We start from the raw sequence: 11,552 nt of genomic DNA, 5'->3' as shown, positions 1-11,552 counted from the left end.
ATGTTGGGCAAAGATATCCTAGTAGGCATCACTAGATGTGTGTTTTGGCTAAGGAAAATTGGAAAAGGCAAAGGCATTAAAATGAAAAATGGCAGTTTTGGCACATTTATTTATGAAAATAATGGAAATTAGGAGAAAAGTAAGGTGAAAGGTCATAGGTTGCATGTCAGGAGGAAAATGAAGGAAAATAATGGAAAATGAAGAAATTAGAGGCCTCATTAATAAAAAGGTTTTTGAGGATAAGTTGGAAAATTTTCTTAGATAGTGTTAGGCTTCGTCAATTCAAGTTTGGAGCTATCTCATTATTCTCTCTCTCTCTCTCTCACTCTTGGTCACTTAGAGTTTTCTTGGAGCACTATAGCTTTGGATCAAGGAATGAAAATCAAGAAAAGGAAGGAAAGGATCAAGGAAGAAGAGTAGGATCAAGCAACTTCAATAGGAATACTTGCAGGTAACCTTTTGCATGTGTGATTTCCTAGAAGGTTTGGACGTGCATGGATTTGCATGTTGGTGTATGATTCTCTTACTATCGGTGGCATGGTTTTACTGGGTTATGACAGTGGATTTCAGCCTAGCCTTGCCTTTTGTCGGATGCCATGGTGTTGGGATGATTATTTCAATTTTGAGCTTTGGTTTTCCGGATTGATTTCGGAGTCTAGGGTGGAGGTGGTCTCAAGGTTCCATTCCCAAAGGCTTAGGAATCCTATGACCGGTTTTGGCTGGATACATGGTAAATCCTAAGGGAGAAGTCTTAGTTTAAGGCCTAGTGATCCGGGTTTGGATTGCGGTAAATCTTGAGAGACTGGTCTCGATTTAGGGCATAATGATCCAGGATTGGATTGCGGTAAAGCCTGAGAGACAAGGAGACAAAAAATTCCTCAAGGATAGTGACGTATTCTGGATGGCATTCCAAGTTCGTTTTGGTTCTAATCGAAGCATCGGTTTTTGTGTGATCATGGTTTGGTGAGGGTGGAGGTGGCTTAACCTTTGGATTCCCTTGGTTGTTAATGGATTTTTTTTCTATGAGATCCCACATTCACACTTGGAATATGGCACGGGGGTGACTGGCTGAAAGAGAGATTTGGTTCAACCATGTCTATGGTCGGGTGGTACGTGGAAGTCCCGAAACTAGTCGGATTTTCTATGATTAATAAAAACTAAGTTCTCTTACTTTGGCACCAGTTTATATGTGGATTTAATGGTTGTCATATCTTTGATATTTATATTGTTTTATGCTGGTTATAAGCATGGTTAAATGATTGGTTGATGTCATGGTTATTTTATATATTTACTTGTAATTGTTAAATGGATGGATGCAAGACCTAAATGATGATATAATATCTCAATGGAGAAGGAGGTGATCCTTCTGGTTATGTTTCATAAGTTGTTTCAGTAGTTAATGCTATGTCTTGTATCCTATACCTGTAAGTTGCATTGATGCCAAGTGTTTGACAGAATGTCATTCATGGTTGGGGATGCTCAGGTCTAGTCCCGATACTGATTTTGATTTATCAGCATTGTTATCATGTCTTTGATGGATTTTGAAGGTTGTAGCAAGTTCTGGGCAGAGGTTGAGACTCTGGACTAGAAATGTAGCTCAATTCTCGAGTTCGTTGGTAGAGGTATGCTGAGAAAAGTCCACAGTTGTTGGCACATAGGCCTATGAGAGTGACCATGAGTTAAAAGGCTTTAATCATTAGTGGGACTCAGGGACAAGATGTCTGAGTGGCTGACATGTCTCCTGAGGGTGTTGTTGTTGATGTGGGTGGGCTTGTTTGATATGTTCTGTTCGTTCCATTTCCTTAAGGTCACCAATGAAGTTGAATCCCTTATAGTAGCTTCTCTCCTCGCATGTTTAGTGTGGCTTCCATGTTGCTTGGGTGGACCTGGCAGGAGGGGGAGTTACACAAACCCCTCCCCTTTAGGGGAACATCGTCCTCGGTGTTCTATGACACCTACAACCAACAAGACTGCTGAAATCTAAAACATACTACTCATGGAACTTTATAACTTAGCTTGATGTCGTATTTACAATGATCAACCTATTGAAAAGCAAACCAACATGACAAACATAACAACATGACACCCATACCACTTATTGGAGCTTTGTAACACAACTCATTGTGGTAATTACAATGAAAACCATACATAAATATGTACATATACCAAAACTAATTTTCCTTCACCAAAAAATAATGAAGGATACATAGGACACATATGATCAGCCATCTCCCATGTAGCTTCATAGGGCCCAAAGTGTTTCCACTACACTTAAACTTACTCGATTTCATGATTCCGGAGCATGATCATCTTTAAATGCAATATGCACTAAGGTTCCAACTGGAATTCTCCTTCTGGATCCACCTGCAATATAAACCAATCAATAAAATGATCAACATATTTTACATATCTCTTCAAAAATGAAACATGGAAAACATCATGTAATTTCACTGTTGGAGGAAGTGCGAGTCTGTAGGCCACTAGTCTAATCCTCTCAAGGATCTTGAAAGGCCCGCAATACCGAGGTGCCATCTTTGCACATGAGTGAATTCTCAAGGAGATCTTCTCGGGATTGATGTGCAAGTACACATGCTCCCCAACCTGAAACTCCTATAATTTCCTGTGCTAATCTGCATAACTTTGTTGTTTGTCATGTGCTATCTTTAGATTCTTATTGATAACCTACATTTCCTATTCCATCTCTTCCAACATGTTAGGTCCTATCAATACCCTGTTCACTCCAATTGATTGGATTATTACAACTCTACCCATAAAATGCCTCAAATGAACTCATCCTCAGTGACTCCTGATATCCATTGTTATAAAAAAACTCAACTAGTGGTAGATATTGTTCCCACTTCTACTACTGGTGCATAACATACATTCTCAACATTTCCTCCAAAATCTTGTTTACCTTCTCTGTTTGTAGATGATAAGTTGTGCTAAAGGCCAAATCTATACCCAAACCTACAAATAACTCCTTCCAAAACCTGGAAGTGAACTTAGCGTCTTTGTATGACACAATCTTCTTAAGAACACCATGCGACCTCACTATCTCCCTGATGAAAACCTGTGCTACATCACTAGCTCGATAAGTAGACTTCACTGGAATGAAGTGTGTTGCCTTTATCAACCTGTCAAACATAACCATGATGGAATCATGTTGTCTAGATGTCCTCAACAAGCCTGTAATGAAATACATGGAAATGAACTCCCATTTCCACTCTTGAATTAGAATTGGTTGTAGTAGACCACTTGGATTCTTGCATTATGCTTTTACCTGTTGGTAATCCAAAATATCTAGCCACAAACTCTGCCACTTATTTCTTGATATTCAACCACTAGTAGAACTTCTTCATTGTTGTTAGAGTCTTCTGATATCCCATAAAAACTTGAAACGACTTAACATGAAATTCCCTCAAGATAAGCTTCTTAAACTCAATTTTGTCTGACACATATACATATTGTTCCTAAACATGATCAAACCATATGCTATAAGACGATAGTCCACAACCTGATCACTTTTACTCTGCTACTGTAACCTGTGCCTAAGCTCCCTATACCTATCATCCTATTGTCCTGCCTGTAAGATCTGATCATGTAAATTTGTTCCATATGAACTCATAGCTGCTATATGATTCACTTGTACTCTTCCACTAAGAGCATTTGCAACTATGTATTCATTTCCCTTAATGTACCTGATCTCTAAGTAAAACTCATTGATCGTGGCCAACCATCGAACTTTCCTCACATTCATGTTTCGTTGGTCAAATAGGTATCTCAATCCACTATGGTCGCTCATCAATACAAACCTCCTGCCAAGAAAATAATGTCTCCACATCTTCAATGCATGGATGATCGTTGCCAACTCAATATTATGTGTCACATCCTTTTGCTTCTGCTCATTCAATTTCCTTGATTTATAAAATACCACTTGTCCCTCTTGCATCAAGACTCCACCAACTCCTCTCTTGTAGGCATCTATTGTTATGAAACCAGCTCACACAAAGATAGAAAAGAGAGATCCACGCCTTAGAATTCAGCCTCTTCGAGGGGGCAACCTCCTTTACATTACATAAATGAACAATTCTTCGATGATACAAATGACAAAACCTCCTTTCTATATATAGGAGTCTAGGGAGTCACAATATAATCCAGCCGACCTAACAATAATAATATAAAGCCACAAAAATAACAATAGAGGGATTCTATGGGGCACAGAAATAACAATATGGGGGTAATAGGGGCACAACAATATAAATAAGGGGTATAACTACAATAGTAATGGGGTAATCACTAGTATTATAGGGACCCAACATGCCCCTCTCCTTCAAAAAAGTGTTGTCCTCAACGCTTGAGTAGTTCTGGATACTTCTGCATAAAATTCTCATCCTCCCATGTGGAATCTTCAGCGGATAAGTTCTTCCACTTGATAAGATACTCTGAAATTGATCGATTTCGTAGCTGTCGAGTTCTTGTTTCTGTGACTGCTTCCGGTTCCAATATAATTTTTCCTTCCTCGTCAAGTTCTGGCAATATTGTTTGAATTGGGAGCTTGTCACCTATAACCTTCTTTAAACATGAAACATGGAAAACTGGGTGCAATCGAGAAGCTGCAGGAAGCTCCAATTTGTATGCCATAGTATCAATCTTTTGCAACACCTTGTACGGACCATAATACTTTGGTGATAATTTATTATCCTTCTTAGCTTGCTTTAGGGACATTTGCTTATATGGTTGTAGCCGTAGGAATACCCAATCACCTACATCAAAACTTCTTTCACTGCGATGTTGATCTGCCTGTTGTTTCATTCTATTTTGTGCCAACACGAGGTTATCCTTTAAGAGTTGGAGGACTTGTTGTTGATGTTCGATGTGATGTTCCACTGCCTGAACCTTAGAATTTTCTCTTAAATATGATGTGATGGATGGTGGTTGATACCCATAAAGTGCCATAAATGGGGTCATTTTTGTTGCTGTATGGAAGGAAGTGTTATACCACCATTCAGCCAGAGGCAACCATTTGACCCATTGTGTCTGTTTATCAGATACAAAGCAACGAAGATATCCTTCCAAACATTTGTTTACTATCTCAGTTTGCCCATCAGATTGAGGATGATAAGATGAGCTATGAGCTAACTGAGTACCAAGACAAGAAAATAATTCTGTCCAAAAATTTCCAGTGAAAATGGGATCTCTGTCACTTACAATAATCTTTGGGTTTCCATGTAGCTTTTGAACTGTTTCCATAAATGCAGTAGAAACTGTACTGGCTTTAAATGGATGTGATAATGCACAAAAGTGTGCATACTTGGTAAGTCTGTCAACTACCACCATGATGACACTCTTTCCCTCAGACTTGGGTAAACCTGTGATAAAATCCATTGAAACCTCCTCCCAACGTTGGCTTGGAATGGATAAAGGTTGTAATAGACCCGGTGTCTTAATTGTTTCAACTTTATTTTGCTGGCAAACCAAACATTCCGCCACAAACTTTTGAATATCTGATTTAAGGCCATCCCAAAAAAATTCCTTCTTAACCCTGTGGTAAGTTTTTAAAAATCCTGAGTGCCCTCCTAAGGGAGAAGTGTGCAATTCCATAAGAATCTTTTGTTTTAGCTGGGAATTCTTACAGAGGTATAAGCGATCTTTGTACCATAACGAATCATTTTGCCAGCTAAATGTATCAGAAGTACTGGAATCTTGTTGTAACTTTCGAATAAGTGCCCACACTTCTTCGTCATTCTTCCATTCCTCCCTTGCTTCGTTTATCCAATCTGGTTGGATAATAGAAATGGCACACAACAATGCTTCCACATCCTCATCCTTTCTTGAGAGTGCATCTGCCACCACATTTTGCTTCCCTTTTTTGTAGATGATTTCAAAGTCATAACCCAACATCTTTGTGACCCACTTTTGTTGCTCTTCAGAGGATAATCTTTGTTCTAAAAAGTATTTAAGGCTATCATGATCCGTTTTTACCTTGAAGTGTCTTCCCATTAGGTAGGGTCGCCATTTCTTAAGTGCATGGAGTATTGCCAACATTTCCTTCTCATAAATAGCTTTGCTTAAAAACTTTCCCTTGATTGGACGACTTTCAAAAGCAATGGGTCTTTCATCTTGCATTAGAACAGCACCAATTCCATTTCCTGAAGCATCACATTCCACAATAAAGGTTTTTGTGAAGTCCGGTGTAGCTAAGACCGGTGCTTGGCACATTGCCTCTTTAAGATGTTCAAAGGCCTTTGTTGCTTCCGGAGTCCATGAAAATGAATCTTTCTTCAATAATGTTGTTAGAGGTGCTGCTATTCTCCCATAATTCTTAACAAACTTGCGATAATACCCTGTCAACCCAAGAAATCCTCGCAGATGCTTTATGGATGTGGGGATTTTCCATTCCTTAATGGCTTTAATTTTGCTAGGGTCTACCTTAACTCCTTCATGAGATACAATATGACCCAAATATTCCACCTCCTGGACTCCAAAGAAACATTTGGATCTTTTTGCATATAATTGTTTCTCCTCCAATAGTTGTAGCACCCTGTCAACATGTTCAACATGATCCTTCCAAGACTTGCTGTAGATTAGTATATCATCAAAAAATACTAACACAAATTTTCTAAGGAATGGTTTGAAAATTGAATTCATCAAACCTTGAAATGTTGAAGGTGCATTGGTAAGGCCAAAAGGCATGACCAAAAATTCATAATGACCCTCATGAGTTCTAAATGCCGTTTTCGGAATGTCTTCAATCTTCATTCTGATTTGATGATATCCTGAACGAAGATCCAACTTGGTGAAGTAAATTGATCCATGCAATTCATCCAGTAATTCATCAATAACAGGAATGGGGAACTTATCTTTAATAGTGAGCTTGTTGAGCTCCCTATAATCCGGACACATGCGCCATGATCCATCCTTCTTGTGCACCAATACTACTGGAGCTGAGAAAGAACTTTGACTCGGTTGAATTATACCAGCCTCTAGCATTTCTGCAACCATACGTTCAATTTCACTTTTTTGGACATAGGGATATCTGTACGGCCTGATGTTTGGAGGAACACTTCCTGGAATCAGATGAATAGCATGATCATGATCACGCATAGGTGGGAGACCTTTGGGAGTCTCAAATACCTTGGAATGATTGTCCAGGACTTTTTGGAGATCTGGAGAAATAGATGATTCCAATGTGGAAACATCTAGCGAACATAATTGTGCAATTACACCTCTTTGCTCCTTTTTTAGAAGCTTTGTCATGCCATTAGAGCTGATTATCTTTCCTGGTTTCCCTGCAATACCCCTTAATTCAACTTCCTTTCCTTCCATAGAAAATTTCATGAAAAGTTCTTGAAAATTAAAAGCTATTGTACCCAAGGATTGTAGCCATTGGACTCCTAGTACAACATCAGCACCTCCCATTGGAATGGAAAGCATTGGGCTAGTCAATACATATTCTCCCATGGATAGCTTGATATTATGGCACTTTCCAGAACAATTTATTGTTCCTCCATTTGCAATCATCACTTGACACTCTGGTGCTGGATATAGGAAGCAATTCAATTCTTTTGCTACCCTACAATGAATAAAATTGTGGGTGCTTCCTGAATCAATCAACACTATTACCTTTTTCTTCTTGATTTGTCCTTCTATCTTGATGGTTTGAGGAGTGGTAATTCCTGCCAATGCATTACAAGATATGGTCGGATTTATTTGTTCTTCATCTAGGCTTTGTTCCTGGAATATATCCTCTTCTTTTGACCTTTCTTGCTCCTTTTCTTCTTCCTCTTCACAATCTATGTAGAATAATTTCTTCTCAGCACACTTATGACCTTTTGTGTATTTGCTATCACAATTGTAACAAAGCCCTTTTGCTCTTTTTTCTTCCAATTGTTGTGGTGTCAACCTTGTAGGTTGTGGAAGACTATGGGCAACAACACTTCCGTCTTTATAGTTGTGAACGGTATGCTTCCTAGTTGCCATAATTTTGCTTTCCATTTTTCTTGCTAACCTGAATGCCTTCTCTAATGAATCAGGTTCCCAAAGGCGCACATCATGTTGGATATTATCCTTTAAAGACCCTATGAACACATCAATCCTATGCTCCTCTGGAATATCTTTTACCCTTATGTTCAATTTTTGGAACTCCTCAATGTGCTCCATTATTGAACCCTTTTGTTTGAGACTTATCAATTGGCTAAAAAAAGTGTTGCTTTTTGTATCCTCATAATGTGCTATCAATTCTTCCGTAAAAATTGCCCAAGTGATAAATTGTTTACGATAACAAAGCCATTGATACCATACAAACTGATTTGGTTCCAAATATAAAGTTGCCATACGTACCTTTTGTGTGTTTTGCACATTATTGAGATCGAAGAATTGCTCCATCTGTAATATCCATGTGGCGGGATCCTTGCCATCAAACTTCCTCACATCGATTTTTGGAACATGGTGAGTCTTCGATCCAACATTAGAGTCTATGGAATCATGATTAACATTTCTTTTATTTCATCATGAGTTTCCTTTACTACCTTTTCACCATTAGTGACCCTTTCTTGTAGCAACTTCTTCAATTCATCCATCTTATCATCCATGCGATCAAATTTAGCGTCAATCTTAGCTTCCATGCCATCCATCTTAGCTTCCATTCCCTTTATCTTAGATTCCACGCCATTTACCTTAGATTCCACGCCACTTATCTTAGCTTCTGTTAGCTTTTGTGAGCGTGACATTTGTTGCACTTGTTCTTGTAATTTTGATATATCATGTAGCATTTCTTCCTCTTCTTCATGAGTCACGCTAGAGCTTTCAGGTTCCTTACTAGGTGTTTGCATTTTCTTTCCTCGGGGCATCAGTTACCGATAATAAAGTTTTACTATGCCCTTTGAATTCCGTTAAACCAAGCTTACACAAAAATTTAAAAAAAAACTACACACCTTTTTTCACTTTATAGAAGCCTGATATTGAATCTGATGTATCTCTGTAATTTCGGATCCTCCAATTTTGAAATTGCTACCTGTAGTAGCCTTCTGCGTCCTCTTTCCAATGCCACAAGTCTGAGCCAAATTGGATTCTCCAAGGAAGAGTTATGTGAAATATCCCACAGTTACTTGCTTTTAGACTGGTTCAGTAGAGCGAACTTGTACGACGTGCCACGAGTCACTGTTTCAACCTTTGAATCTGAAACACACGTACAAGAAACTACAGTCCGTCCTCTTTCTGTACCTTTTTACAAAATTTCAATCCGATCCTCAGAGAGAGAGTTATGACGATTTTCCCCAGGTCACCTGTTTTGAATGTAATTCAGGAGTCTGCAAAAAGACCAACTTCCTCAGATCATATCTCTGAAAATATCGCGAGAAAAGCTCTGAAATTTGGAACCAAGGTTCAGCGCCAATTTTTCTCAAATGGGTTTTTTTTGCGACTTCTGAAACGTCACAGAAAAAAAGTTATAGCGAAAATTCCACGATGACCTGTTTGGAGCAGCGAAACCCTAGAATCCAAAGCTCTGATACCAAATGTTATGAAACCAGCTCACACAAAGATAGAAAAGAGAGATCCACGCCTTAGAATTCAGCCTCTTCGAGGGGGCAACCTCCTTTACATTACATAAATGAACAATTCTTCGATGATACAAATGACAAAACCTCCTTTCTATATATAGGAGTCTAGGGAGTCACAATATAATCCAGCCGACCTAACAATAATAATATAAAGCCACAAAAATAACAATAGAGGGATTCTATGGGGCACAGAAATAACAATATGGGGGTAATAGGGGCACAACAATATAAATAAGGGGTATAACTACAATAGTAATGGGGTAATCACTAGTATTATAGGGACCCAACATCTATACACACCACAAACTAATTATTTGGATTTGCAATATTTAGAGCTAGAGAATTTGTTAACAAATGTTTCAACTACTCAAAACTTGTTGCACATTCCTCTGTCCATTCAAATTTCTTCCCTTTCCTCTGTAATGATGAAATAGGATATGCGATCCGTGAGAATTTCCTAATGAACCTCTTGTAGTAACCTACTAACCCCATAAATGATCTTACCTCATCCACATTCCTAGGAGCTACCCATTTCATGATCACCCTTGTCTTTTTTGGATCCACTATTATGCATTCCTTGGAAACAATATACCCCAAGTAATGTACCTATGTTTGAAAGAAACTGCACTTACTAAGTTTGGCATACAACTGATGCTCTCTTAGAAATGTCAATACTACTGCTAAATGTTGTGCATGCTCTTCCTCATTTTTAGAATATATCAAGATGTCATCAATGAATACTATCAAAAACTTTTCCAAATAAGGATGCAAGAAATTATTCATCAAGCATATAAAAGTAGTTAGAGCATTAGTCAAGCCAAAAGGAGCTACAACAAATTCATAATTCCCATACCTGGTCCGGAAAGCAACTTTGTAAATCTCCTTTTCTTTAAAGCGTACTTGATGATATCCTGATCTCAATTAAATCTTCGAGAACACCACTGCTCCCTTCAACTGCTCAAACAAATAATCGATCTTCAACAACATATAGTTATTATTGATGGTTACCTTGTTCAACTATATGTAATCAATGCCAATCTAAGAGTACCATCCTTCTTCTTCACAAACAATACCAGTGCACCCCACAAAGATACACTAGGCCTAATGTATACTTTGTCAAGGATTTCCTTCAATTGCAACTTCAAATCCACTAACTTTGGGGTGCTAATCCTATATGGTGTCTTCGATGTTAGTGGTGACCTTGGTACCAGCTCAGTAGAAAAGTTCACTTTCCTGTGAGGTGACAACTCTAAAATTTCTGCTCGGAACACATCCTGAAACTGTCGTAAGATCGTGTACCTCTTCAAAAATTTCACATCATCAACATCCTTACCTTTTTCACTAGAAATATGCACTTCAAATAACACACACGCTTTCCTACGGGTGCATTTTTCCTAAAAAGATGTCACCATTCTAACTGACGTAGCCTTCTTCTTACCTTGCAAGATTCTTTGTTCTCCATTGTCATCCAAGCACTCAATAGTGTTTTCATAATAATCTACTTTGGTTCTCTAAAGATACAACCAATCCATACCCAACAACATACTATATGATCCCAACAGAAGCACATTCAAATGTGTTGATGTAGGCATACCATTCAACTCAAATGAACAAGCTCTTACCTAGTGATGAAATATCTTCTTAGTACCTGTAGCCAACTACACTAACCAAGACTCTGCATGCACTTCTTTATTCAAACCACATTTATCCACCAAATCAAGGTTAACATAACTATAATTAGATTCAGGGTCAATCAAAATAGAAACAACTTTATCGCAAAGCTTATCGTCTATCTCCATAATAGATGTATGGTGATCTCCCTGCATCTTATCCAACGTTGCATAGATCCGAGGAATGATCTGTCTAACATCCCCAACTGCTTGTGTGATCCAGTGGATACTTGTGGCCATCTGCCAAGTCCACTTGGACACCCACCATTGTTTCTTTCAGCTTTTCAGTTTCCTTAATTGTAGCACAATTTACTATTTTTAG

The sequence above is a fragment of the Pinus tabuliformis genome, chromosome Q (assembly GCF_031772625.1).
Source record: "Pinus tabuliformis cultivar Carrire ecotype Pingquan chromosome Q, CPIR1, whole genome shotgun sequence".
Taxonomy (NCBI): domain Eukaryota; kingdom Viridiplantae; phylum Streptophyta; class Pinopsida; order Pinales; family Pinaceae; genus Pinus; species Pinus tabuliformis.
Note: the sequence above shows the minus strand (reverse complement) of the source record.